The sequence below is a fragment of the Alosa sapidissima genome, chromosome 19 (genome assembly GCF_018492685.1).
Source record: "Alosa sapidissima isolate fAloSap1 chromosome 19, fAloSap1.pri, whole genome shotgun sequence".
Taxonomy (NCBI): Eukaryota; Metazoa; Chordata; class Actinopteri; order Clupeiformes; family Clupeidae; genus Alosa; species Alosa sapidissima.
In genome coordinates this window covers 22,224,060-22,249,894 of record NC_055975.1, presented here as the reverse complement: position 1 = coordinate 22,249,894, position 25,835 = coordinate 22,224,060, and the positions used below count along the sequence as shown (strand labels likewise).

At 42.8% G+C, this 25,835-nt stretch overlaps 1 long non-coding RNA gene across 1 annotated transcript; it reads right to left on the bottom strand.

Annotated features, from left to right (window-relative positions):
* Window positions 1-237: 237 nt before the first annotated feature.
* LOC121693753 lies at window positions 238-24,480 on the bottom strand. Its single transcript, XR_006025561.1, has 3 exons — window positions 24,470-24,480; window positions 22,760-22,764; window positions 238-472 (listed from the first exon to the last, which is right to left on the bottom strand). It is a non-coding gene; the product is annotated as an uncharacterized LOC121693753 (long non-coding RNA).
* Between the last annotated feature and the right edge of the window lie 1,355 nt (window positions 24,481-25,835).

Below are 25,835 nucleotides of genomic sequence, written 5' to 3'. Positions count from 1 at the left end.
CCTAATGTGTAAATGAACCTCAGCATGCCATTGAGTGGTTATTTTAGTGACTGTTGCTGTTTGACTTACAATCTGTTAGATGGTGTATTTCCCTGCTATCTAAATAAAAAGGCTATGATTGGGTTGTTGTTGCTCGGATCGGATACAGATGTAAGAAATGGCTACTCCGCTACCAGGCGGTCTTGCCATCTCCTCTGCAGCATTACTTTTGACGACGTCCATCTTTAAACTTCACCCTCAGGTTCCGCTGGATCATTTTTTTTCTTTCTGAAGGACATCGATAAAAACCCTACACTTTTTGCTGTATATCTGGCGGCACAACCCCAAACACAACACGTTTTCGTTATTGTTTCAACTTTGATCAACAACAATGTTTTAACTATGTAAGGTCAGTGGAAGCCGCTTGCGTTCTGCCACCCGGAAGGATCTTGGAGCCCATTGTTTACAAACATTCTGAAATGCCGTATAGTTGCTGTTAACTTTGGCCAGTAAACATAACAGTTGGACTCATACCAGAAGAGATAAACAACATCATGGCTACTGCTTCCTGCCATTGTCTCAGCGTGTGTGAGCAGCTGTCTAGATGATCCTATCACTTTCAATATCATTTGGATTGAAACTCATTGCACCCCCCCCCCCCCCAGCGCAATTGGAAATCCAATGCAATAGTCCCAGAACACAACCAATAGAGAATGTGAAATGGCCGCTCAATGGTGTTTTATGCCCCCAACGTCGTCTTCCAGGCAGCGCTGCCACCGCTGACTTAAAGGCACCTAATCCTAAACATTTTTCCTTTCCCCTCTTTTCCCAGGTCCTGTCTTATTTATTTATAAAATACTATTATTATATTAATATGTTATTAATCCATTATTACTTTGTTATTACCCCCTTCCCCCCCCCCCCCTCTTTTTAGTCTCTTCAGTTCTCCACCCCAGTTCTTCCACTCCCCCTAGACTACCCAGGACTTTTACTTTTTATCCTTTACACAACTTAGATGTGGTTACCTTTTATTTTGCAGTGTCGTGTTGATTTCAAAGGTTGTTTTCATGAATTTTACACTTTTGATTTTTAGCACTTACAGCACTTTTGATTTTTAGCACTTATAGCACTTTTCCTGGTTTAAGTCAATCCCTCACCCCCAGCCCCATTCTTGCACTTACCTTTTGTTTTTTCTTTTAGCCCCAGTCCCTAACCCTAACCCCACCCAGCTGCTTGGCCTAACCCCAACCCCTATCCCTTAAAGGCCGTGTTGCAGGGTTCATTTTCCAACGAATTTGCACAATTTGCTTGTTGATAATAAACATTTAAACTATTATCCATTGTATTTGATGTTGTTGGGTATCACAAAACGGAATATAATACGAAAAAGCAGGTAATATTTCACAGCATTTGAAGTGATTCTCCTTTCCCCCACAATGCATTGCATTACGTCACCTTGGGGAGACTACAGACCAAAGCCCACCTTGAGACCCTTGAGAGTAACGAGAGAGGAGTAAAGAGAGACGAGTAAAGTATTGTTCAGCAGTAGATAGCGCAGATTATAGATAAATATATAGGCTATAGATAGCCTAGATATGTATATAGACAGATAGATAGCTAGATAGATCATGTCATTATGCTGGTCACAGGGGAGCTCCTCGACCAGCGGCCAAAATGCACTCGCTTCCCTAGTTACTGCAGCTCTCCACCACAGTTTCCATTGGGACGGCACAGCCCACACAAGCACCTGCAAAACTGCGACTTGCCCATATTATCTCCCTCTTTGGTAAGCCGTACCCTGACGATGTCAATGGCAATCAATCACGAGCAGTAGTTATCGAAAATATTCATGCTGAAGACACGACCAGCCTAATCGGCGGCGGCTAGAAGCTAAGTAACTGGGGTGGCTCACAGGTGGGACTAAAAAGTTAGCCCAGCTAGCTATCATGATGCTTCATATTCTGATCTTCTGACTAAGTTTGCCCGGTAGCCTACTTATCTGAACTAACGACATGATCACTATCACTAGATATAAAGAACATGTTGACTTTCATTCGGTGCTGTTCACTGACAGTAACAAAAAAAGTGTCGTAATGTTATAAGCATAATACATTGAACTGAATAGGTGCATTATGGCCTCATAACGAGGCCTCTCAAATTCAGAAAATTGCATTAAACTAAAATCGGAAGACATTGTTATCTTTGTTAGACCATAGGGTCGTTGTCATATAAATGCTGTAACGAAATTCGAAGTGTAAATATACAAACTTTATGTTGAAAGTGTAACCGCGACCGTTTCCCATAGGAATGAATGTAAAACATATACCCTCCAAAACGAGACCTCCCGAAATTCAGAAAAAATACTAAATTGATATCAGACACCGTTATTACCATTGGTAGATCATAGGGTAGTTGTGATATAAATGCTGTGACGAAATTCGAAGTGTAAATATACAAACTTTATGTTGAAAATGTAACCGCGATGTCCATTGAAATGAATGAAGCGCAGATCAAGTAGTCCCCAAAGTGACGTCATCACCGAAAAAAACCCGCTAATGCTAAAAACAACAAAAACTGGCATTTAACACCATTTGGAGACATTTTTAAAATTATATACATATATTGAGTGCTTTATGTACCCATTAATCAACAGTGGTGTTTAACCTGCAACACAGGCTTTAACCTAACCTCCAGCCACTTGGCTAAATTCCAACCCCGGCCCCTTAGCCTAACCCCAACCCCACCTAAGGCTAACCATTGCCCCCACCCTCAGGCTAACCTCAACCCCCAAGGCCGACTCCAGCCCCCCATCCCTTATCCTAACCAGCCCCTTGGCCTAAACCCAACCCCTTATCTTAACCCTTCATTAAGTATTTATTTATTTTTCTTCTTTCTTTCCCTTTTCTAATATACATATTTCTTACTTAAATATTTTTATATCCCTGGCCTGGCCGTAGTACCTCATGATTTTCTGGATAATAGAGTCATAGCTGTGGTCATTTCCCCTCCCTCGACATGCAGTTTCTGCTTAGGACAGCATAAACAGCCTCTGAGCGAGAAGCTGGTCTCAGAACAGCATTACAAGATGGTGGGAATGATTACAGTTAATGGATTTCTCTCAGTCTCTCTCAGTCTCTGCTGAGCCAGACGGCTCGCTAGACCAGATCGCCCCCTGGGCATCTGCCTATTCTCTGCTTGTCCACCTGTCCTGTCAGTTGGTGGTGTTATGTTGGTATAAACTTAGGGAAAAGGAATTATCTCGGGTTCATAAAAACACTATAATGCTGTCAAATGATTGTATTGAAGTAATATAATGTTGCAACATAATGTAATGTTACGTATGGAATTTATTAGCTGATAGGCAGTAATAAAAAATGGCAATTTATATTTAATGAATAGAATTTCTTTATTATCAGAGTATTTCTGTTTCTCTTATTTCGGAGTTAGATTGCATGATCTGTCTGTGTCTGAGGAATTGGATTGGACCGGACATGGATGGAGCATGACATTCATTAAGTGTGTGAGCTCCCCCTGCAATCCATCATGCAGCAGCCTCTCAGAGCCTTTGCAGAAACACTAAGGGCACACCTGCACTCGTCCGTCAAACAATGAACAGCATAATATGCCTGACTGTGCCAGTGAATGTTAATTTGTTTCAAAAAACACACCAACCTCTCCAAATTGGCCTAATCCTGTTTAAGTAGTGCAGCTAAGGTGGTGCACCAGGTGTTTCACCGCACGCTGTCCCCCATGACGAGGTGAGAACAAACAAGCACCCCGCTGCTGTCACCTGCCCACAAAAAGAATTTGTCTTTTTAAACGAAATAAACCAAAACAGAACAAACAAAGTCAGCTTTATAAAACAACAACAAAACAAAACAACATAAGCTGCTGCTGCAGCAGCAGCAAGCACACAGATGCAAGTGCATGCTCGCACATATGTTGTCTGGCTTCGTTGAGTGAAGGCAAGTGAGGATTGTTCTCCACACATCTTGTGTGGTCACGCTCTCTAATTGAATTTCCTGTTGCCCTGGTGCCAGCAGACAAACACCCACGAGGAGGAGGGGATAGTATTTCTTTGTGTGTGTGTGCAAGGGGAACATGTCCACGAGTGTCTCTTCATTCACTAATTACACGCCAGCCAGACGTCAGGGAACTGGAGGATCTGTGAGCCGCAGAGTGGAGTGGGTTGGATGTAGGGATGAACCTGAGGAGACATCGAATAGAAGGATTACAGAAGTCCAATGAATATACCTTTATTTTTCTTGACATTATACAGTACGGTTAAGGTTACCAACAACAACAAAAAAAGAGATGCAGACATTCAAGAGCTCAAAAAGCCAAACCAATCTCTGACAAACTGTAATCTGTTCAAACTTGCAATCTGTTCAAACTCACAGAAAGGACATTCCCTCCCAACTGTTAGATTCATTTGCGCCATGTGAAGTGATGATATGAAGTGGAACAAAGTGAATGGACCTAGTGATACCAGGCTCGTTTGTAGTCCCAGCCAGGCAAAAGTCGCCCTGCTCTGCAACATCCTAAGCATCGCATTGCATAGGGATCCAGAGCAGTGAGCTTATATCACATTATAGACTCCTTCTCCATCTCACCTCAATTCCTGTCTGTATTCTTGTGTGCCTTATAACACTCCCGGGGGAGGGGGGGGGGGGGGGAGTGTGAGAGAGAAAGAGTGTCTGTCATGAACAAGGACTTGTTGTGCAGTACAGAGATGGTCCAATCATGCCAGTCCAATTTCTGCATATGCGCTGCTGAAACGAGCACAATATATCATGATGAAATCCCCCCTTATGGAAAATGACCTCTCATGTCACCTATTACACAGTAATGAAAACAGAAAAGTCAATGATCAGATAACAAGGTAGACTCAGCTCTCAGAACATTCTAGGACGAGAGCGATAACAAAAAATCCTTGAGCAATACACCTTATGCAGAAGGGCAAACACAGAGAGAAATACATCATTGCTCTGAGCTGATTCATTTCATGCGGGTTAATCAATACTTTCAATACAATACTGTGCACGACATATCTCTGCGCCAATCTCCCAGGAGCAAGGGGAAAATCTGCACTTACACCCTGAGGTGTCCAATCCCATACACATGATCTGTCCATAGTGGCTATGCGTTGACTTTTCTGTATAACTATTCATTGTGGCCGTTGAAAACCCACAAAGAAGACGCTAGAGCAGCAATCTATTTACAATTGGCCAATTGAATACTAAGATTGGATGTTTAAAAAATCTTTTGACAAAGACGCAACCAAATATTGGATTGGCTTGCTTGCTGGTATACCACACAGGTTACCTTGCTTGCTGGCGTGGAATACCACACAGAAGACCAGCTTCTACTAACCTTTCAGGTGAGCCAACTCAGGCACATGCATGACTGAAGATTCGAACACTGTCACAAGCCCATGTGAGATGGGTTCCTAATGTGTTCACTGAAGCTGCAGGAGGAGGATGGCAGAGAGAGACCAGAGAGAGAAGTTTAATGGCCACGTGCTCCTATTAGTCAGGCATGGTGGTCATTAAACACAGAGGGTTAAATTGCTGCAATCTTGGGTGGTGGACCGGTCCACTGACCTCTAAATGGTAATCCGAGGCAGGGAATGAATGAGTTTACTGTCCATTCATTGGCTCTCGTCAGTGAAATTGCAAGTGACGGTCTTTATTACCAAATCACTTAACATGTGCTATGATCATGGGTGTCACCATAGCATTGTGAACCTGAATAGTGACCTGTACCAATTAAATATATTACAAAAGCATGTGTGGTTATGATAAGGGTGACAATTGTGGCAGTATTTTGTGTGTTAATTTTACGGCAGGTACTGTACAGCAATTGCATATGTCAGCTTTGTGAACCATCTCTGTATTTAACAAGGGTTTGCACATTACACATTCCAAAAGGTGCATGTGGTTGTTAAAACCAATTACTGTCAGGTAGGCTTTTATCAGTCTGCTGTCTTTAATCTGTTCATTGGTACATATCAGTTTAGACAAATGCTTTCGTTCTTAACTTCTCCATAGACTGGAAGACTGAAAAGTGAAGGCTGTTGGATGGAGTACTCTAAAACTTTTTAATGATTCCCCTGCTCCCTACACGTGCATGTTATGAGACTCGGCTGAAGAACTCAGACAAAGGCACCAGTGTTTTTTGTTTTCTCACACATTATTGGGGAAACTGAATTGCAGCACTTTCCTGAGGTTATCCTTCTCCCAGTATTGTGACTGAAAAATTGGGAGGCATTTTTAAAGCACAAAGTGTGAATCGAATCGGGACCTTTTAACATCCAATGCAGCAAACCCACTCGAGCTTCTCAAGGAAAGGCTTGATTTGTGAGCCTTCCTCCCCAAAGGGCAGTTTTACCAAAAACTTTTGCTCCTTACCCAGAACTCAGAACCAATTTGAGTTAATTGAAAAAAAAAATCACAAAATGTCGTTGAGAAGAACCAAAATATTTCATAAGTTTCTAATTTGAAAAAAATCTTTCCCTGTGGTGAAATGATAATAAGTATGCTGACCACTCATCTAATGACATAATGACTTCCCAGGAGGACAGACTACTTCCTGCTTCTGCCCTTTGTCTCTATTCTTGCCTTCTCTGAAGTACAATGGAGAACATATTCTGCTCCCCGGCTATATAGTAATTGATATCCTTATCTGATTTCTTTTTGATGGATGGCTTTTTCAGCAGGAAAACCTCTGGGGAACTGGGGAAACAATATAGATCCAGGTTGGCTCATTGTGCAGGACTGTTTTGTTCCAGCCAGCCAACCCCTTTTCAATGCAATTAGATGTGCCAGACACAGTTGTATAAAGGTACAGCATGCCCAGCCTGGAGCGCAGTCTCTCACCTGTTTGACTGTAAAAAATGAACCTGCCTTGACCTGACTTGTTTGCTTTGGAGACGAAGGTGAAGAGAGAATGATGGAGCCTACGTACCCTTTTTGTGACCTTCCATGGCAAAATAATTTGGAAGTTGCAAGTCTCTGTTTAGAGATACATATGGATGTGTTAAAATGATGGAATTGTATATTTTCACATTATTTCACAGTATAATGTCTAAACTTTCATGTCGGTATTCGGTAATCATCATCAGAACATATAAAATAAGCAACGGTTTTCCTTTATTTGTACCAATGATTTGAACTTGATAAACTGAACAATACAATAATTGTCATGGTAGTACATGCAGATCAACAGAATACTTCCTTCAGGCTAATCATAACCTGTTCTCTCTAGTTCCATGCTAGCATTGTATTCTTCATGATGACTAACTACACAAGGGTTATTTAAGCAAGTAGCATATGCATTAATGATTCATGCTCTGATTCACAATATGCCAGCTCTGATTCCTTCTCACTCCCACACACACTATATAAATACACACACACACACACCGTACACACACACACACACAGACTCTGTGAGACTGTCAGACATCCATGATGCCTGCAAAGTTTTGTTTCATCTCTCCTTTGCTTTGAATAGTGTGAAGCAGGAGAAGGGGCTTGTCCTCAGCTCTCCTCCTCTGGCATTCACTTTCATGGGGGAGTCAGAACGTCAGAAAACTTCACGGCAATCAGAGCAAACAAAGTCACAGGTAGAAACAACAGCCGGTTTGGTTTCAAGGACCAGTATTAGTTGATGCCTGGTACGTTTTTTTCTGCACATTTTTTTCGTCCTTTACATTATTTTCATTGGTATAAAGAAGGGAAATGGCGATGACTTATTTTACGAGGTAAGCTGCTCTTTGTGTTTGTCCTTGCACGACAACAGTCTCGAGCCTGAAGTGATTGTACGGAAAGCCAGAGATTACTTTTGTGCACCATGTGAAGCCTCTAGCTGGCAATAAAAGGATAAAGACATAAAATAGCCCAACAAAAACAGCGGCATCAACTAGAATTCTTATTGTCCCTCAGGGGGATCCTGTTTTGATTCCGATTCACACTCCTCAGTTCTAATTGGCATCATTACGGGTTGTTTACACAATAAACTGAATTGAACAAAGCTGCTTTTTAATTTACAAGACAAGTGCTCTCTGCTGTATTTCACGGTTGGGAAGTGAGGGGGGGATGATAGATAAACACTACACTATGATATAGCACATTACTAACTTAAATGCACTTGGAGATAAAGGAGACTTGTGGCCGAGACAATGTGAGAAAGCCAGCAGCAAGTGTTGAAAAAACGGCTAGCATCTCGAAGAGACCATGGCAAACACATTGTCTGCCTCTCCTGGCCCATTCTGAGGTATAGCCGTGCCAAAAACTGGCTTTTTAAACAAGCGGTGTCCCCTGTGTGCCGGCCATGTTGCACATGCCTCTTTGATAATAAACGACCTTGACATTTCAGTATATTACCCGATGCAATGAATCAATGGGAGAATTGAGTCACATTTCAATGTAGCGTGCGAGAGACCTGAGGACTTTCCCCCAGGAGTCAGTGCCCTCATCTGTTTCTGTCTTAACCCCTCCATCATCGCTCCAACCCAATATGAGCCTCTCTCTCTCTCTCTCTCTCTCTCTTTCTCTTTCTCTCTTTCTCTTTTCTCTCTTTCTCTGCTACCTGGATTAGACGGGCTGCACATTTATGTTTAATGGAGATAAAAGGCATCAAGAGGGAGACAAAGGGTCAACTCATTCTGTCACTTCTATCCATGCCTACAGAGGAAAATCTATTTACTCATTTGCGTATCAAATGAAAAAGAGAAAAGAAAATAGAACGGTGTATTGTGGGAGCGAAAGTGAGAGAGAGAGAGAAGGAGAGACAGGGCTATTTTCTTCTTTTTGTTTTCACCTGGAGCCAGCTGGGAGGGGGTGATGGTATGGATGGCTGTAGGGGGAATAGAGAAGAAGGCTGGCAGTGTGGAGAGAGGAAGGGAGCCCCAGCGGGCTGAGTCACAGGCTGCATAATGCAGGCGATGAATAAGCAAATGCGTAAATCGATGAAATCAGCCTCTCGTTTCCTTTATGGGCCTGACACACACACACACACACACACACACACACACACACACACACACACACCACACACACCGTACACACACACACACAGACTCTGTGAGACTGTCAGACATCCATGATGCCTGCAAAGTGGGGCCCTTATGGGCCTTGTCGTAAAGCCATCATTTAGGATTTGTGTTCGCATAAACAACCCGCATCGCCATTTTAATACCAAACCTGGGGTTGCTGGGGGGACCCATATTGCCAAGGTGATTTTTAATGAGTGACCTTTAATTTAGAGGCAGTCAATTCATTCAAATTTAAAGAAAAAGAAACTCACAGACCAATTGTGTACTGACACGGTGAGGGTTCTTGAACCCACCAGAAATGGCTTTAGCAGTGTTGGTCATTTAGGTTGAAGTGGCTATTGGAGGTTATTACTGATGGACTGAGCTTTCCTCTCTACTTTATGACTAGATCAACCCACGCAGAGATGAGAGCTCCAATGGGTTTTTGTGGTGATGGAAAAGAGAGAAGATTTTTCTGAGGAAGGGGGGAGAGATAGCCTGGGTGAACCTAGACAAACCTGTTAGCAAATTTGAATTGCTCTGCAAGTCCGTCTGGAAATGATCCCATCGACGCCCGTTATATGATGACAGATAGAGCAGTGCATTCAACACAACCAATGGCAGCACTGATGACGATGGGGTTAAACAAATTTGGGTATGTATTTTCTTTAGAATTGAGTCAACAACTGCATTTAAAAATGTTGTTTACAGGAAAGATATGTTTGCTCCACTTCTGAAATGATTTGGTATGAGTTTAATGCAATAGAGCAGAGGGAACAGAATGAAAATCAAGTCATTGACATTGTCAAGACATTGGCCTCCGTAAAGTAGGATGCAGGAAAATTTCAGGACTGGCTATATTTCTCTATGACCAGCCTCCACTATTGTCAAATGATTTGGTTTATGCATTAGTCAAGTCAATGACTAATTAATTCTGTGAGAAAGCTAACATCTCTTACATGAATCCTAAGGTCACGGTATTCAACTGTCACTACCGGTCTTGCATTTGAAAGCAACATGAAACAACAATACATTGCATTAAATGTAATATGGGACAAGTTAAGAACTCACAGTTTTTTTGCTGTTTGTTTTCTTTGCTTCTTTATTTCAACACTTTCATATTGGTTGTGGGAAGAGAAAGTGGCTTTTGTGCGGTCCCTGGTCCCAGGTGATAGTCTCTGCCCAAACCTCTTCAGCGCGGTGGATGTTTATGAAGTGCTGGGCAACCATGTGGGGACTAGGAGTTATGAAGAGCATAAAAGTCGTCTGAGGCAGGTGGCCAACGGAGATGAAAACTTGAGTCCTTGGAGCAGAGAAATGACCCAACATAGTTTAAGAAATGTCAGCCAGACTTATGACGTGATCAAGAGGGCGTTGTCTCTGTTTCTTTCCGCATCCTTATTCCACCGGTCAAGTATACTGGTGTCTCTAATGGGAAAATATGTTGGCTGAAAGCAGACATCTTAAATAATATGTCTGGGAAAATTCCAAAAGTGGCACTTCTTTTAGTTCATTCATCTTTTGACAAAAGAGTATATGGGGGCAGTGTATGAATGTCACAGGAAAAATAGGCAGCCAACTATATTCTCTAAAAGCACCATAATTACGTAATTATGAAATTTGTCTTTTGCTAGTCTCTGAGAAAATAAGAGTGGTCATTTAGGATTTGAAAACAGCCCATCAAACAGAACACTTTCAGAGAAAAGACAGAGGAAGAACTGAAAAGATGTGAGGTGAAGGAATATACCTCTATTTGGCCAGTTTGGTGTGTGTGTGTGTGGGGGGGGCAGAGGCGAGGAGGCATTCATCTTAAACGTTACCCCTGGCAACATGATGGACAGGTGGGCGGCTGGTGGCTGTTTCCCAGAGATAATGGGAGCTCACCTGCAAAGGCTCCTGGGTGTCCTCCTTACTCACAGCTGCTCATCAGGGAGGTCATGGACCTTTCGGAGCAAAAAAAAAAAAAGAAATAAATTACAAAAATGGTTGGAGAAGTTTTCCGAGGTGAGAGGACCACGGCAGAGTTTTCAAATTGATTGGGTAAGAGGGTGAGAGGAGCGTCTGCCAAGTGCTGCTTGTGTGCTAACAAACTGAGTCTGGCTTGACGAGTATAGGGACGGACATGGGCAACCTCACACCCTCCCCTACGGCCATTTGAAAGCTTTAAAGGGATCTGATCAATATAGAAAATATAATTCGGACGCTCATGTAGGAAGTGGTTTGGTGAGGGGGATGAGAGAATAAAGGTGTTGAAGAAGGGAAGCATGATGCAGTGTGACTGAATTCTAATCGCAGGTGTCTGAACCTTGATCTGTCAGCCACACCCATGAATAAGCAGAGGGAGCAGCTGATAAGGCACTGGGGTATGGCGTGGTGTGAGCTGTGTGTACAAGTTGGTGAGAGAAAAGTGAGGAATCTTCAGATTCAACTGAAAAAAGTTAAGTTTTAGATTTGAGAGTATGTTAGTGAATAAATTCTTTACACTAAGTTTTAAAATCAAGTCAGACATTGGCCTCCATATAGTAGGATGCAGGAAACTCAGGTTTCAGTTTCAGGACTGACTATATTTCTCTATTTCTCTCATTTGCACTATCACCATGACACTCATTCACACAGAGCACCTTACCTTACTTTACTATGCACAGAGAATCACAGGCTCAGTCCCTGTCTCAGTCATTGCAAGCGCCTCTGATTGATTAATCACCACTATGTGGATACTGTTTTTAGAATTGATTTAGATTAAGTGTTAGTTAGTATAATTTGTATTTTAGTATATTTAGCATATTCTTTATCTTCTACTGTCCTTATTGCTTAGTTGTGTTTTTATATTAATACTTTATTTACTCTTTCTGCTGTTAAAGAATGTGTTTGTGTTGTCTGTATGCTGCTGAGACCTTGAATTTCCCCTGGGGATCAATAAAGTATCTATCTATCTATCTATCTATCTATGACCAGCCTCCACTATTGTCAAATTATTTGGTTTATGCATTAGTCAAGTCAATGACTAATTCTGTGAGAAAGCTAACATCTCTCTTACATGAATCCTAAGGCTACCGTATTCAACTGTCACTACCGGTCTTGCATTTGAAAGTAACACCACAAACCATTGTCTTTTTGATATGTTGAGTGCATGTACAGTATGAATTATAATACTGCTATACATCCATGTTGGTGTTCTGCAGTTTTAAAAAATACTTTCCCATTTCAGATCATTCAGACGCCTTACGTAAGGGATAATGTATACGCCGGTCATTATTGGGAAAATAAGTCCTGACAGGGCGAACCGGACAAATAGTTCGCAACAACACACGCTGAACTTGAATCAAACATTCTTTAGAACACCGTTGATTAACCGTCTGCTTTCACTTTTGAAGTTCCAGTCCTTGCGTAGTGATAAGAAATACCTGAATTAGAAGCACACACTCTGTTGCCATTGACAGCGGTCATTATTTTTTTCAGAGGTCCTTTCCTCGGAAATAATGACCGCTAGAACTTTGGGAAATCCCATTCAAGTCAATGGAGCGTTCTACTTGCTTGTGAAGAGCCGTGTAATAATGTAATGTAACATTAACATCCACCAAGAAGACAGGAACCTTTTCAGCCATAGAACAGTAACAACCCATCTCTACCTAATTAAATAGGATTTGACCCTTGCCTGCGCAGCATGTTAGATCGCTTCGGAAGGACTAGAGCGTTCAGTAATATATTTTTTGAATTGACATTCATAGCATCCTGTGGACTTTTTCCACATTTTTACACAAGTGTCCTTGAAGTCATGTGTGCTTTTCTACTGACTACATATTTGACAAGACAAGCCCCAGTAGTGGTGAAAAGAAACAGAGCTAAATGCATTGAGAATAGAGATGGGGCCAAAACAACACTCCTGTCACATTATACATGTGAGGAGTTGATGCACTAAGACATTAGCGTCTGTTTCAGGCTTTATTTGCGCATTAAAAAATCTCATTGTTATGTACAAACAGGCCGCACATTTTTGCCAGGCACTGAAGAGCTGTCAGGCGAGCTGCTTTCTTACTCCTGCATGTATGGAAGGAGGGTCGACGAAAAGATGGGAGGATCGCACAAACAAAAACATTGGATGAGAAATCCTAAGAGCGATTTATTAGGTAGTTCAGTCTATGTATGAAAACAGTGCACGTCTGTGAAAGTAAGTGTAATCCAGATTGCGATTAAATGCATCAGTGGGAGAAACTTTCAGAAACAACAGAACCAGTATTCAGAGCACCAGCTCTGCTGGCAACTTTTTCTTTTGTTTACCTTTTGTCTTCCTTTAGCTTTTTCATGTCATACACATCCCTATTCTAGTAATACATTTGTCATATAGCAGCACAAATAGTTTTGAGTATTTTTTAAGTGGAATAGACGGTTACACTTTACTTGACAGTGTCGACAGAAGAGTGACATAACATTGTCATGAACGTGTCATAAACAAGTCATAAACGTTTATGAGATAACGCTTCTGTTATTAAGTGCCATTCGGTTTTTGTCATAACAAGTTAGGATTAGGATTAGGATTAGGGTTAGGTTTAGAGTTAGGGTTAGGTTTCATGTGTCATGACAGTGTCATGTCACTCTTATGTCGATACTGTGAAGTCAAGTGTTACAGAATAGACTTACTACCCTGCATTATCTTGCTGTTTGTTGACATCTTATTACCATGTATTGTATAATTTAATTATCACTACACTTTTGATTCCTTTTAATGCTGTCGTCAGTTCAGTGACACCATTCAACTGCCCCTGTGATTGAATGATACCTTTCAATGATACCCTTCAGTTTCAGTGGGCACCAAAAATTAATGTTGGAGGGCGGTAACAAGTGCTGTTTAAGTAAATGCTTAGTAAATCCAATGTAAAATGACGCACAGCATGCGCTTTCTGCAGAATGACAACGGTACTAATTACGCTTCCTTTGTACACATGCCTCTGTGAGTGTTCTTTAGCACATAGATGGCATTATGGATGCATTGGTCTTTAAAGCTCTCTCTGTTCATTAACACAGACACCAAAACTGTCTGTGTGGGAGTGTGAGGAAAGAATCAAAACAGCGAGGGAAGTTTCGAAGAGAGGTTGTGACTCCTACCCACTCATAAAGAAAGTCAAGGATATTCCTAATTATCACGGTATCACTACACACTTTCAGCTTTCACTCTTGGCAGGAGTACAGAATTGTGCCGAATGTTGTCTCAGTCTCTGATCTTCTCTGTGGGTTTGACTTGAATATTCAAGTGTGTTAGACACCAGGCAGCTGCAGTTTGGGCACAAACATTAAAGAGCTTTCAGTCACTTCGTTCCTGGAATCTTCCCATTCATGGTTGTAGTCAAAGAGTGAATTATCACCCTTTAGAGCTCCTTCTTTTATTATTCATCAGAGGTTATTATCAGGATTTCACATTATATGCCAAACTTTCCTTTAGACTCAGCCTTAATCTCTGATGGCACAGAGTGACGTGTTAGAAATGCTGTGTGTTGAGTGTACGTTCAAGTGAACCGATTCACTCTACTTCTGCAGAACCGTCCGTAAGCATGAACCTTGACCTTAGCCACTCATTCCCAACCATGATTTCCCCTCCGAAACTCCTTATTAATTCAGTGCCTGGACACTATACAAAGAAGAACAGCAGACAAAGAATTCCAGTAATGCGTTTGGTGAATACTCTTAAGATGGAGATGCAGGAGTGTTTAAAAATGCATGACTTTATTGTGTTGGAGGAGTAGGGCAGAAAGCAGGGGAGTAGTAGTGACAGAGAGAATGAGAAGCAGGAGCAAAAGCCCAGGAATGGCTTTTTGTTTCTAAAATAAGGCTCTCAAGTACAAAGGTTGACTGACCCACTTTACAGGGTGTTACACAACAACATATTTATTGCAGCTGCTTGCTGGATCTCTCTCTCTCTCCCTGTCTCTCTCTCTCCCTCTCTCTCTCTCTCTCTCTCTCTTTCTCTCAGAGCCTGCCGGTATTGGAGCACTGAGATGAATGTCCTTGATAAAGTTATCTCTCTTCATAAGAGAGCATGGGGTCCTTTTAAAAGGGCCTTTTTCTCCCAACCCCCTTCCCACACCAATCACCACCCAACCTCCACTGCCTCCCTCCTCCCTCTCTCCCTCCATTAAGGGGTATGTCAAAATTAACCGGCATGGAGAGAATGGTGTTGAGAGGCGATAAGACTCCAGTCACATTTGATGGATTCCAGAGTCCAGGGGGGTGATCAGACAGACGAGATCTGCCCATTACACATCATTGGCCGACGGAAGCTTCTGGACAGAGAGGACTGATCTCTCGGTGAAGGAATCAAACGTGGGCTTTATACTGCCCTTATTATACGGCTCTTCACAATGCAAGTAGAATGCTCCATTGACTTGAATGGGATTTCCGAAAGTTCTAGCGGTCATTATTTCTTGGGAAAGGACCTCTGAAAACAAGAATGACCGCTGTCGATGGCAACGGAGTTTGTGCTTGGAACTTCATTCAAAAAGCAGAACGCAGACGGTTGATCAGCTGTGTTCTAAAGAATGTTTGATTCAAGTTCAGCGTGTGTTGCGAACTATTTGTTTCTCAGCAAAAGCCACGACGAAACGGGAAAAAATAAACTCCATGATATGTCTCTTTACACTTATATCATGGAGTTTATTTTTTCGTTTTGGCAAGTAGCCGTATAATAAGCGGGATAATGTATAGAACGCCGGTCATCATGGGAAAATAAGTCCCTTCAAGGCGAAACAAGACCCCTCCGCTGGCGCGTCAGGGTCCGGTTCGCCCTGTCGGGACTTATTTTCCCCATAATGACCGGCGTTCTATACATTATCCCTTACATAAACACCTCTCGCTCTATAGTTTTCTGTCTGTCCATTTGCCTTTGTGTTCTCAATATTCTCAGCAAAGCGAGTGCAGTTTCATAATATGATGTAAGCCCTTTAGGGCACATTAAACAATACACATAACAGCGTAGACATGGATATACATATTCAGTAGCCCATAACATCTGACTGCCATAAAAAGACACAAACACCAAACATTGACCGAGCAATTTTTTTCACCAAGTACTTATTTTGATGTTATGTAATTCCACGACAAAAATCTTCCAGGGACATGATTATTGGAGTAATAGATGGCTATGTAAAACATTACAACGGTGCTAACATGCTTGGGGAATGTGCATAAGAATGCATGACGAATGCAGTTTTATAATGTGTCAGACTACGCATTGTGCATATTACAGTTAGGTTTCCCGCACCACGTATCTCTCGTTTTATGACAACATGTCAAGAGTGCAATCAAACCCAGCATTTGTGGCTTGTGTGTATCCTCGCACACTTCATAATTGCTTATGTGGAATGAACTGCCAAGGGGTTTTTTTTTTGGTTGTAGCGTTCACTACAGTCCCGGGTGGGGTAGTGCGGAGCGAAACTGTGCCAGACCTGCACAGCCAGCACAAACACCGGGACTCCACTGACCCAACCTCTCAGGCCGGACCGGTTGAAGCAGGCCGGGTCAAGAGCCAGGCGCATATGGTGCTGGTAGCACTCAAGGGGCCGGCCCTAATTAGCCCTGCTGATGCCACGGTGACTAAATCACGACTATCGGAGTAAAAATAACCGAGAGATCGAGGACAGGGAGGTGCCTGCAGGCGTATGGAAGTGGTGGAGTAGAGCAGAGATAAGAAAACACACACAATCTTAAGTGGTGTTCACATTATGGAGTGTTACAGGACTGTATATCAACAAAATGGGCGAGTTATTGTAATTGATGATCATTTGACATTTATCAGTGCAGATGATTATGAACTGAAAGTGTCTGAACGGTCTCGTCACATTTTTGGAATGAAGACAGTGAAAACTGTCAGTGTATCAGGTTACAAATTTTTTTTTATTTTGTCAAAAATGATGAACAGAAGAATTCTGAGAGTTGCAGCCCAACATATCTCCCCATTTATCTGCTCATGCCATATCCCCTCTCTCCTTCATACACGTACACACACACACACACTTGTTTTCACACACTGTCACACTGATTATTCATCACAACTGGGACATATGTGTGAGATCTCTTTATCTGCCGTTGGCAAAATAAGCACAATGTTTGCAGGCAAGACCCCTAGAGAGTATCAGATACTGTATCACATGTAAGTCTACATAAATGTTGTGTTACTGCTTTGAAGACAAAGAACTTGCCATATCCCAGTTTGTGCATTTGTGAAAAAAGGCATTCCACACTTAATGGCTGAATATTGAGAAATGATGGTCTGGAAAAGATTTTAATATGCAAATAAGGGACTTTCAATGAAATATTCAGTGCAAATTCCAAGTGAGAAGCTCATTATCATAAATAAGGCTGAATGGTAACTGATTGCAAAAGAGACATCTCATTTCTCATTTTACATTTTTAACTGTTTATGCTTCAAATAACTATCTCACTTTGCCATGTCACAACAGGGGTCCAAAGTAATGTATTAAAAAAAACCTGACAAAAAGACTTGAAACACACATTGATGAAACTCACAGTAAATGACATAAAAGCACCCAGACTGGATCGAGGCTGTAACGAAGCCCCTAAATATTCGTCTTTTAAGCCTGTTTCCCTCACCCGCTGCATTATTCATGATTATGCAAAGTAAACATTGATTCAAGATGAAAAGGTGGTGCTGGTGTGTTTGGGCTGTGTGTGTGTTGGAGAGGTTGGAGGGGGGGGGGGGGGGGGGGCATAAGACTCCAGCAAGAGCTCTGTGCTATTTTTGTCTCACTACCCCCAGCCTCCGCCTTGCCCCAGATGAGTCTCCACTTTAAACACCTCAGGTGCCCTCATCCTCAGAGGTGATGGAAGGGGCCAAAGTTGCTGACGGCGTGCGTTTTCATCTGAGGAAGATTCCCCCTGATGGCCTCTTCCTCCTCCTTGTGTGTGCCTGCTTCCCTTCCTCACTGCGTTGTTGTCGTGCTTCATGTCCATGTCGACTCCATGGGGTTTTGTATTGAGGCGCAAACATAATGGTATGTTGTCTGAACAAGGCACTTTACAGTGCATCAAGCTATGGGCTGCAGTGTTTACACCAGACTAGGCTTTTGATGTTGTTATTGTTTTTCTGTTTTGATGTGGAATGACGATTAGGATGAAGTCATTAAACAGATGTAGAGTGAAGTCGAATGAATGTTATCACCAGAAAGGAGGGTAATAGTGATTTTGAAATAAACACTCTATTTGATTTGATGTTTTTAGATGTCAATAAATGTCAACAGAACTTACATGTCAACAAAGTGATTTGTTATTGTTATGGTTGGCTTTTGATTGACCCCCCCCCCCCTCGCCATCGTTATTATTCCAGCATCGACAGAAGTCAGCCCTTTGGAAATTAAGTTTGCAGAAAATTGTGTTTAGGTATTATAACTATACATTATTCTGATGCACAATTTAGAAACACTCAACAGATGTTTTATCCTGGTTTGTAATGGCAAGAGCACAGCTTCTCATACTCCCTCCCCTTTACGCCCCACACTTTCTCTCTTTTTCTTTCTCTCTCTCTCTCTTTCTCTCTAAATTCATCTATCTCTCCCTTCACTCCCATCAACCTTACCATCATTGATGCACAGATAGATAGATAGATAGATAGATAGATAGATAGATAGATATACAGGGTTTGTAAGAGGATAGTGAAAAAGACAGAAACTAAAACAGTCTCTAATTCTCTAATCCAAGAGAGAGAGAGAATAGAATGCAGTCTATTCCATCACTTTCTTGTATAAATAATGGGAATGGCTTGGTGATTTGAGGAAGAGTAGCTTGGCTCCTGAGGGAAATGGAGAGTGGACAATGGTATTATTTTTAGGTGCTCTCCAAGCATTTTTCTTACTATCTCTCCTGAGATTTTCTGAAATAGTTCGTCTGGTGCACATCCATCACTGAAACAATACCAGATGGTGGCTCATGTACACTGATGCATACAATGATGGATTAGTGACACACTGTGGATAGGTTACAATGGCACTTTACTAGGAACATAAAGGGATTTGCTGCGTTAAAGAACACTTCAGTCATTCCCCTACTGTCTGCATTTCTCAGAAAAGACAGTGTGGATTGTGAAGTGCCTCCTTCTCTGCCTTTGGATCTACTGCATTTGGAAAGCAAGCTTCACTCTGAAGTGGTGAGGGGCCAGTTAAGCAGAAACTGTGGAGATGCTCAGAGTGAATACTGAGATTGTCTCAGGGGAAGGCAAACATTCTGGAGCTTAATTCAGGAGTTAAATTTGCTGTTTTCTCAATACACACACACACACACACACACACACACAGCCCTGGCCACGAACACAAAGACACGCAGAGCCACAAACACACACACACACACACACACACACACACACACGCACCCTGGACACAGAGACACATGCAAGCACACACACACACACACACACACACACACACACACACACACACACACACACACTATAAAAGTTAATCTATATGAAAACATCTTTGTCTATGCCAAATTCTCTGAACAACTAATAATAACCCTTTTATAATGATGTTGTTGATGACAGAAAGAGCTGTTCACACAGACAAATCCCATAGCTGATGACTCACAAGATACGTGAACTGCAATGGAACAGACTCTTTAATGCAACGTTAATGCAACGTGACTCTCTTCAGAAGAACTACTGTAAATAACTGTCTAGACAGGTCATGAACACCAGTTCTTTTGCACCCCTGAGCTGGTAAAGGACTTGCGTTTGTGGAGAGAAATTGTTCTCAGAGTCAGTGTCAGCACATCCATCTGACTCCTGATGGCGTCTGACAGGGAGACACACCTGCTGTGTCGGTGTGTCCAGCCCTGTGGTCTCAGGGCCAGAGTTCAGCTCACGCAGCGGTGACATGTTCTCAGAGCTGATCTCTGAAACATCGAATGGACTCACTTATGTGTCATTATCCTACCACCCCACTCACTGCCTCCCACAGCTGGGAGCTTCGGGCATCCTTGTGTACTTTTCGGGACAAAGAATCCTGCTCAGGATAACTGTGAATAAAGAGTAATTAATGCCCAGCTGGGCATCTTGCCTGTCTGGGAGTGTAATGTTTTACTCTTTCTGTTCCTTCTTCATTTTAAATGTATAGGCAAAGGTATGGGCCATTGTGCCATATTCTGAGATTCTGTTGACACAGAGGTTTACAAATAGACATATTTTGGAGGTTACTGTTAGGTTACGTTAAGGTGAGGTTCTCCTACCCATTTGTTGACAAATAATTGAGAATGTGAAATGTATTTGCTGAATAGCCACTGACAGTTTGTGGCCTATCATCACATTAAGTCCCCTTCTCCGATCGACTGCATCATTTCAGATGGCACATGTGACTTCTGCGGTCTGGCACTCATATTTGAGGGGAGATCTCTTCTGCTCCATAAACCAGAAGCCCTGTGATCATGTGTTCCCACACACACATGTGTGAAGCCAACCAAGGAAACGGTTTACACAAGGATCAATACAGTATATGTTAATGCATCGACGCTCCACTTGATACCACACTCGGGCCAAATAGATATAGTTGCTAAATATCCATTTACGTCCATTTAATCCAGTTGTGTAAAGTGGCTGTAGTTACCCTAGAGAGGCTTGAGGGGACAGAATGGCATCAGTGTTAACGTATGTTTCCATATGTCTTTGTGGGGGACATTCAATCAGTCTGGGAGACCAAAAATAATGTGTAGTGAAACAGATGGAGTTGGGCATTTTTATGTGTCTGTCTGTTGGACCGATTCACTCCCATTAAAGATGGAGAGAGAGAGCAGACAGTTCTTTGGGGTACGTCAAGGTTTTCGGGGGGGGGGGTTTCAATCATCACAAAATAGGTTTCTGTGTGATGCCTATCTGAGTCGAAAGCAATCTTCCAGCGGTGCAGTGAAACCGATAGGTGGTAGTGGTCACAACCGCACACAACACTGAAGGAGGAGATCAGAAAATCTCCCACGCCATCTCCCTGTAAAGACATAATAATGGGGTTGTTTGTTCTCCCTGCATAACGATGATGCTGGCATTAACTATTCCCTGATGTGTGTTCTCAGCCTTGGACTGAATCATGTTGTTCCAACCATTTATAGATGCAGAGCACTTGTGGCAATGGCCATCAAGGTTTTCCTTTGTCTGGAAAAGTGACAAGCTCATTGAGTACTAACTAGAGCACCTGGCACACTAACAACTCACTTATGGAACAATGTGTAACAACTTTTTTAACTCAAGTCTTTCAGTTGTTGAAAAATGTTTCAGTGTGCTTACATTGAATTTTAGACTATATCAATTTAAGTATTATTCATTCAATATGTCAAATCTTCAGCACTATTTGCTGAGGTTTACATTGTAGCCATTTCAAATTTTTCAACCTAGCACAGAGCTCCAAAAATTCAAAAATTGAAATCAACTTAAATTTGAATCAGAGCTCATTATCAGAGCTCATTAAAGTGTTTTTATCAGTATGTGTGTATTGTTTTAGTGTGTGTGTGTGTGTGTGTGTGTGTGTGTGTGGTGTGTGTGTGTGTGTGTGTGTGTGTGTGTGTGGATACAGTTTGGATACAGTGTGTGCTTTCTTACATGCAGTGGACATTGCATTGCTCTGGACTCCCTGAGTCCTCTCCAACCTCTTCTCTGTGGTGATCTACTCAAATCATTACGATAGATTAAAGCTTCTCAGACAAGACCATGCCCTCCAATTCCATCCACCCAGACACCTGACACCTGTCTCTGACACTGTGACATCTGGTCCTGTATCTGCTGCTTTTATTGGGACAGGTTCACATTCTCCAATCTGCTCCTTAAAAGGGAAAATGCCAAACTCTGACCCTTCTACACATCATTCGTGTACAGGTGACCTTTTGTAGGTGTCCAGTTGGTTCCTCTGAGGCCTACTAGGATAGCCATTTTGAAATGTGTTTTAGTGACAGAGAGAGGACACAAACACACAAGCACACACGCAGGCACTCACACATGAACACACACACATAGTACACGCACAGACACACACACACACAGACACACACACAAAGACACACACACACACACACACACACACACAGAGACAAACACATACACTAAAACAATGCACATACTGATAACAACACTTTGATAGGCTCTGGTTTAAATTTAAGTTGTTTTTTTGTATATTTTGGAGTGCTGTACGAGGTTGAAAAATCTAAAAGGGGTACACGGTAAACCTCAGTAAATAGTGCTAAGGTTCTGACATATTGAATGAAAGCATGCCTCATACTCTCAGAACTCTACACACAAATCCAAAAACACACGCACCCCACAAAACCCCTCAATTCTCCTGCAAAATGAAACTTAATTTCATGTTTTCTAAAATTCAGTGTAAGCACCCTGAAATAATTTTTCAACAACTGAAAAGTTGAGTTCAGAGATTAGTTTGAAACGTACTTACACACACACACACACGCGCACACACAGAGAGACATAGAGAGAGAGATGAGAGATGATGCTGAGAAAAACAAAGCATCGCTGAAGACTGATAAGAAGAAAAGAGACACTTCTCCCAGACAGAGCAGCAGTGGTGAGAGCTGGCCAGACTCAGACACTCAGACAGGCCTGGGGGCGTGAGGCGCATTGGTGCCATTGTGTTTCCCACAGAGAGCCACTGAGAGTGGGCTAGAATGGGCTGCAGCCTGGGCCCCTCAGGAGGCCCTACACACCACTATTAGGCCTCTCCACACTCAGGACACAAGTGTCTGGGAGTATACTATCTCTCTATCTCTTTCTCTCTCTCTCTCTCTCTCTCTCTCTCTCACAAACACACACACACATAGACACAGTCCCTCTTTTGTACTCCCATCTTTTTGTCCTCTCTCTCTTCCCCCCTTTCTTTCTCTCTGTCCCCTCTCCACATCTATACCTTCTCCACCTTGTTTTCTCTCTCTCACACATTCCTTCTCTCTCTCTTCCTCTCTCCTCCTCCTCCTTTTTTCTCTCTCTTCCCTCTCTACATCTCCACACATACCCCCCCCCCCTCCTCAGCTCCTCTGTGTGTCTGCCGTGCTCACCGCTTCCTCTCTCTATTTATCTTCCTCTCCTTCCCTCGCTCCACGGGATAGCCACAATACACAATACAACGGTACATTAGGGCTGAAAAATTGTTGGTTTAGCGGCAGTATCAGGTGTTCCCCCCCCCCCCCCCCCCCCCCCCTGCACATATAATCACGAAGAGGAGAACAAGGCTTGGAATCCCGGGGGGGGGGGACTGTTGAAAAACACGGGATGCAGTGCGTAAGTGTGCTCTGTCTCTCTCTATCTCGGTAAACGTGCTCTGTTGGACAGAAAATAAAGCCTGAGTGGCCAACTTTACATACCATCCCCTGCCGACAGGATAATGTAGTGGAGGTGTCCGCTCCCTGCGCCACAGTTGCGTAGATTGATGGAGAAATGCACTATGGGAAGATATTGTTTTTATTTGCAAATGAGCAAGTTTTTTCTTCTTCTTCTTTTCTGACCTTCAGGTGGGGTACTGAAGATATCATAATTCACGTTGAGACAGAAAACCACCTGGGAAAATGAAATTAAGTCCTTGTGGATTATTGATTGCTTTGGGTATACTCTCTGAAGCTCTGGCTGACAGTAACATCACTTTTTTTTCACAAGCTTAAAAGATCCACTGTTTAAAAAAAAAAAAAATTCCGGTATTTAGCACTTTGAGTCCCTTTTCTGGTTTGTTTTGGATGAACTAGAGTGGTGGACACCGAAATTTTGACGATTGGTCCTGTCTCGACTTTTCTGACTCGTTTTGAATCACCTTTGACTACTCAGAGTACTACTGTAGGCTACTGTAGTGCTAAATACCAGAATTTTTCTTTAATCACTCTTTGGAGACACCAAATATACGATAGAATGAAATTCCCAAGAGGAACACGTGTTTTTATGTGATTCTTGTGGAGGCGTTCATTGTTTGTTATTCACCACTGGTTTTGCTGGCACTGTTGGGAGGGTGGATGAGCATGCATCCTGTGCATGCATTCGGAATGTCTGTCTGCGTGTTGTGCTTCAGAGGCAGATGACAGAGGCGGGGAGTCAGATCATCCTGCTGCTTCAGTGGCGTGCCCCTGTGAGCAGACACTTTTGGTGTGTCTGTGTGTGTGTGTGTCTGTGTGTGTGTGTGTGTGTGTTTGGGAGGGTGGGGGTGGGGTGGTGTTCGTGACGACAGCCTCTCGAGACGTCCTGCCAGCCGGTCGGCGCTGTTCAAGCGAGTGCACGAATGAATACTCGTGTCACGCGTTTGCTTCCACCGCACTGATTTATCTAACGCATCCACACACACACACACACACACACACACACACACACACACACACACACACACACACACACACACACTCATCACAAAACACTTGGGCAGTCAGAGCATCAATAGAGGTGTCAGGCTTTGTTTTGCCGACACCTCGCCTTCATCCCCATCTTACAGCTTATAGCACGGGTCTACCCTTGTGTAAGACTACGTGGGAATCCCTGGTGGTTTGTGATCGACACCTAATTCATAATCACATATGAAGGCCGAGGCCGGCGCACTGCAAATCATGACTGGCATCTTAATGACACTGGTGTGCCTGGCATGTGTGGATTGTCAAGACACATACGTCTTCGTCGAATATTATGTCTTCCTCTCCCTACCTCTCTGCAAGTCTTGGAGTGACAGTCCCATTGCATATTCATACACATTTGGGAATTGTTCCCTTTTTGTCTGTCAACGGGTGCGTTTTGCCGGCGTCCCACGTGAACAGACTAGCAAAAAGGGGCCTCCACTGAGTGTAGAGGAGCTGTAGGTGGCTCGGTGTGGGTGCAGAGGGGGCTGTGAGCTCAAAAAGGGGAGAGTCAAAAATAAAGGAGAGCAGCGTTGAAACAAAGGCCGCTGAAAAAAAGAAGGGGTGTTGAAACAGGTTGGACGGAAAACAAAGGTTGCCGAAATGTCGCGACTGTCACCCGTCGACAATGATCAGGACATCAGATGCTCAACCAGATCAAATGCTTAAACGTGCTGGGTTGAAAGAGCCGGCAGACGTCAGATGGTTTTACTTTCAAGTCAGATGTTATGGCCTTTAGGTCGACGCATCAAATGGTCGTCTCTTCGACGCCTTTGTCGTTCTCCAAAACCTTCCGTCACAAGTTAAAGCAGTAGTGGTGGGGAGTGGTGTCGCAGCAAACTTTACAAAGTTCAGGAGGGGACACCGTCAGAGAGCACGGGAAGTGCATATCATTGGTTACGGCTCGTGAAGCATCGCTTTTCTTTTGTGGTCAGGCAGAGGCTTATGAGGCAGTTGTAAAAGCACAAGTTTTATGTGACGGAGGAAATGGCATCCTGCAGTCGGTGCAGTTGCGGTACGGTACGGTATGTGCCGCGGCCCTTGCTGTGGCTCAGTGCGGTTTTTATGACTGCTCAAAGATAAACAGGAAAGCTCTCTGCCTCAAAAGAGTTCGAGGGGGAAAAAAACTGCTGACATGAAATGAGAGCAAGGCCTTGTCCTCCACTGCCATTTCAGCTGACCTGGACTTCAGCCAGCATTTCTTCTCCTCCATCCATCTCTCTCTCTCTCTTTTTCTCTCTTTCTCTTTCACTATCTTGCATGTGTGTGGGCGTGTGTATGTGTCCATATGTGTCTGTACTTCTGAACTCCAGGTGTAGACTGTTTTTTTTTTTCAAGTAACTCTGGGACTCAAGACTCAAGGTTAACTCTGTCTGTCTGTTTATTTATTTCTCTTTCTCTGTCCCAATCTAATCTTGAGCTCCATCGGTGAGATAACTGTGAACGGCGTGCTTTTGTGTCTTTGTTT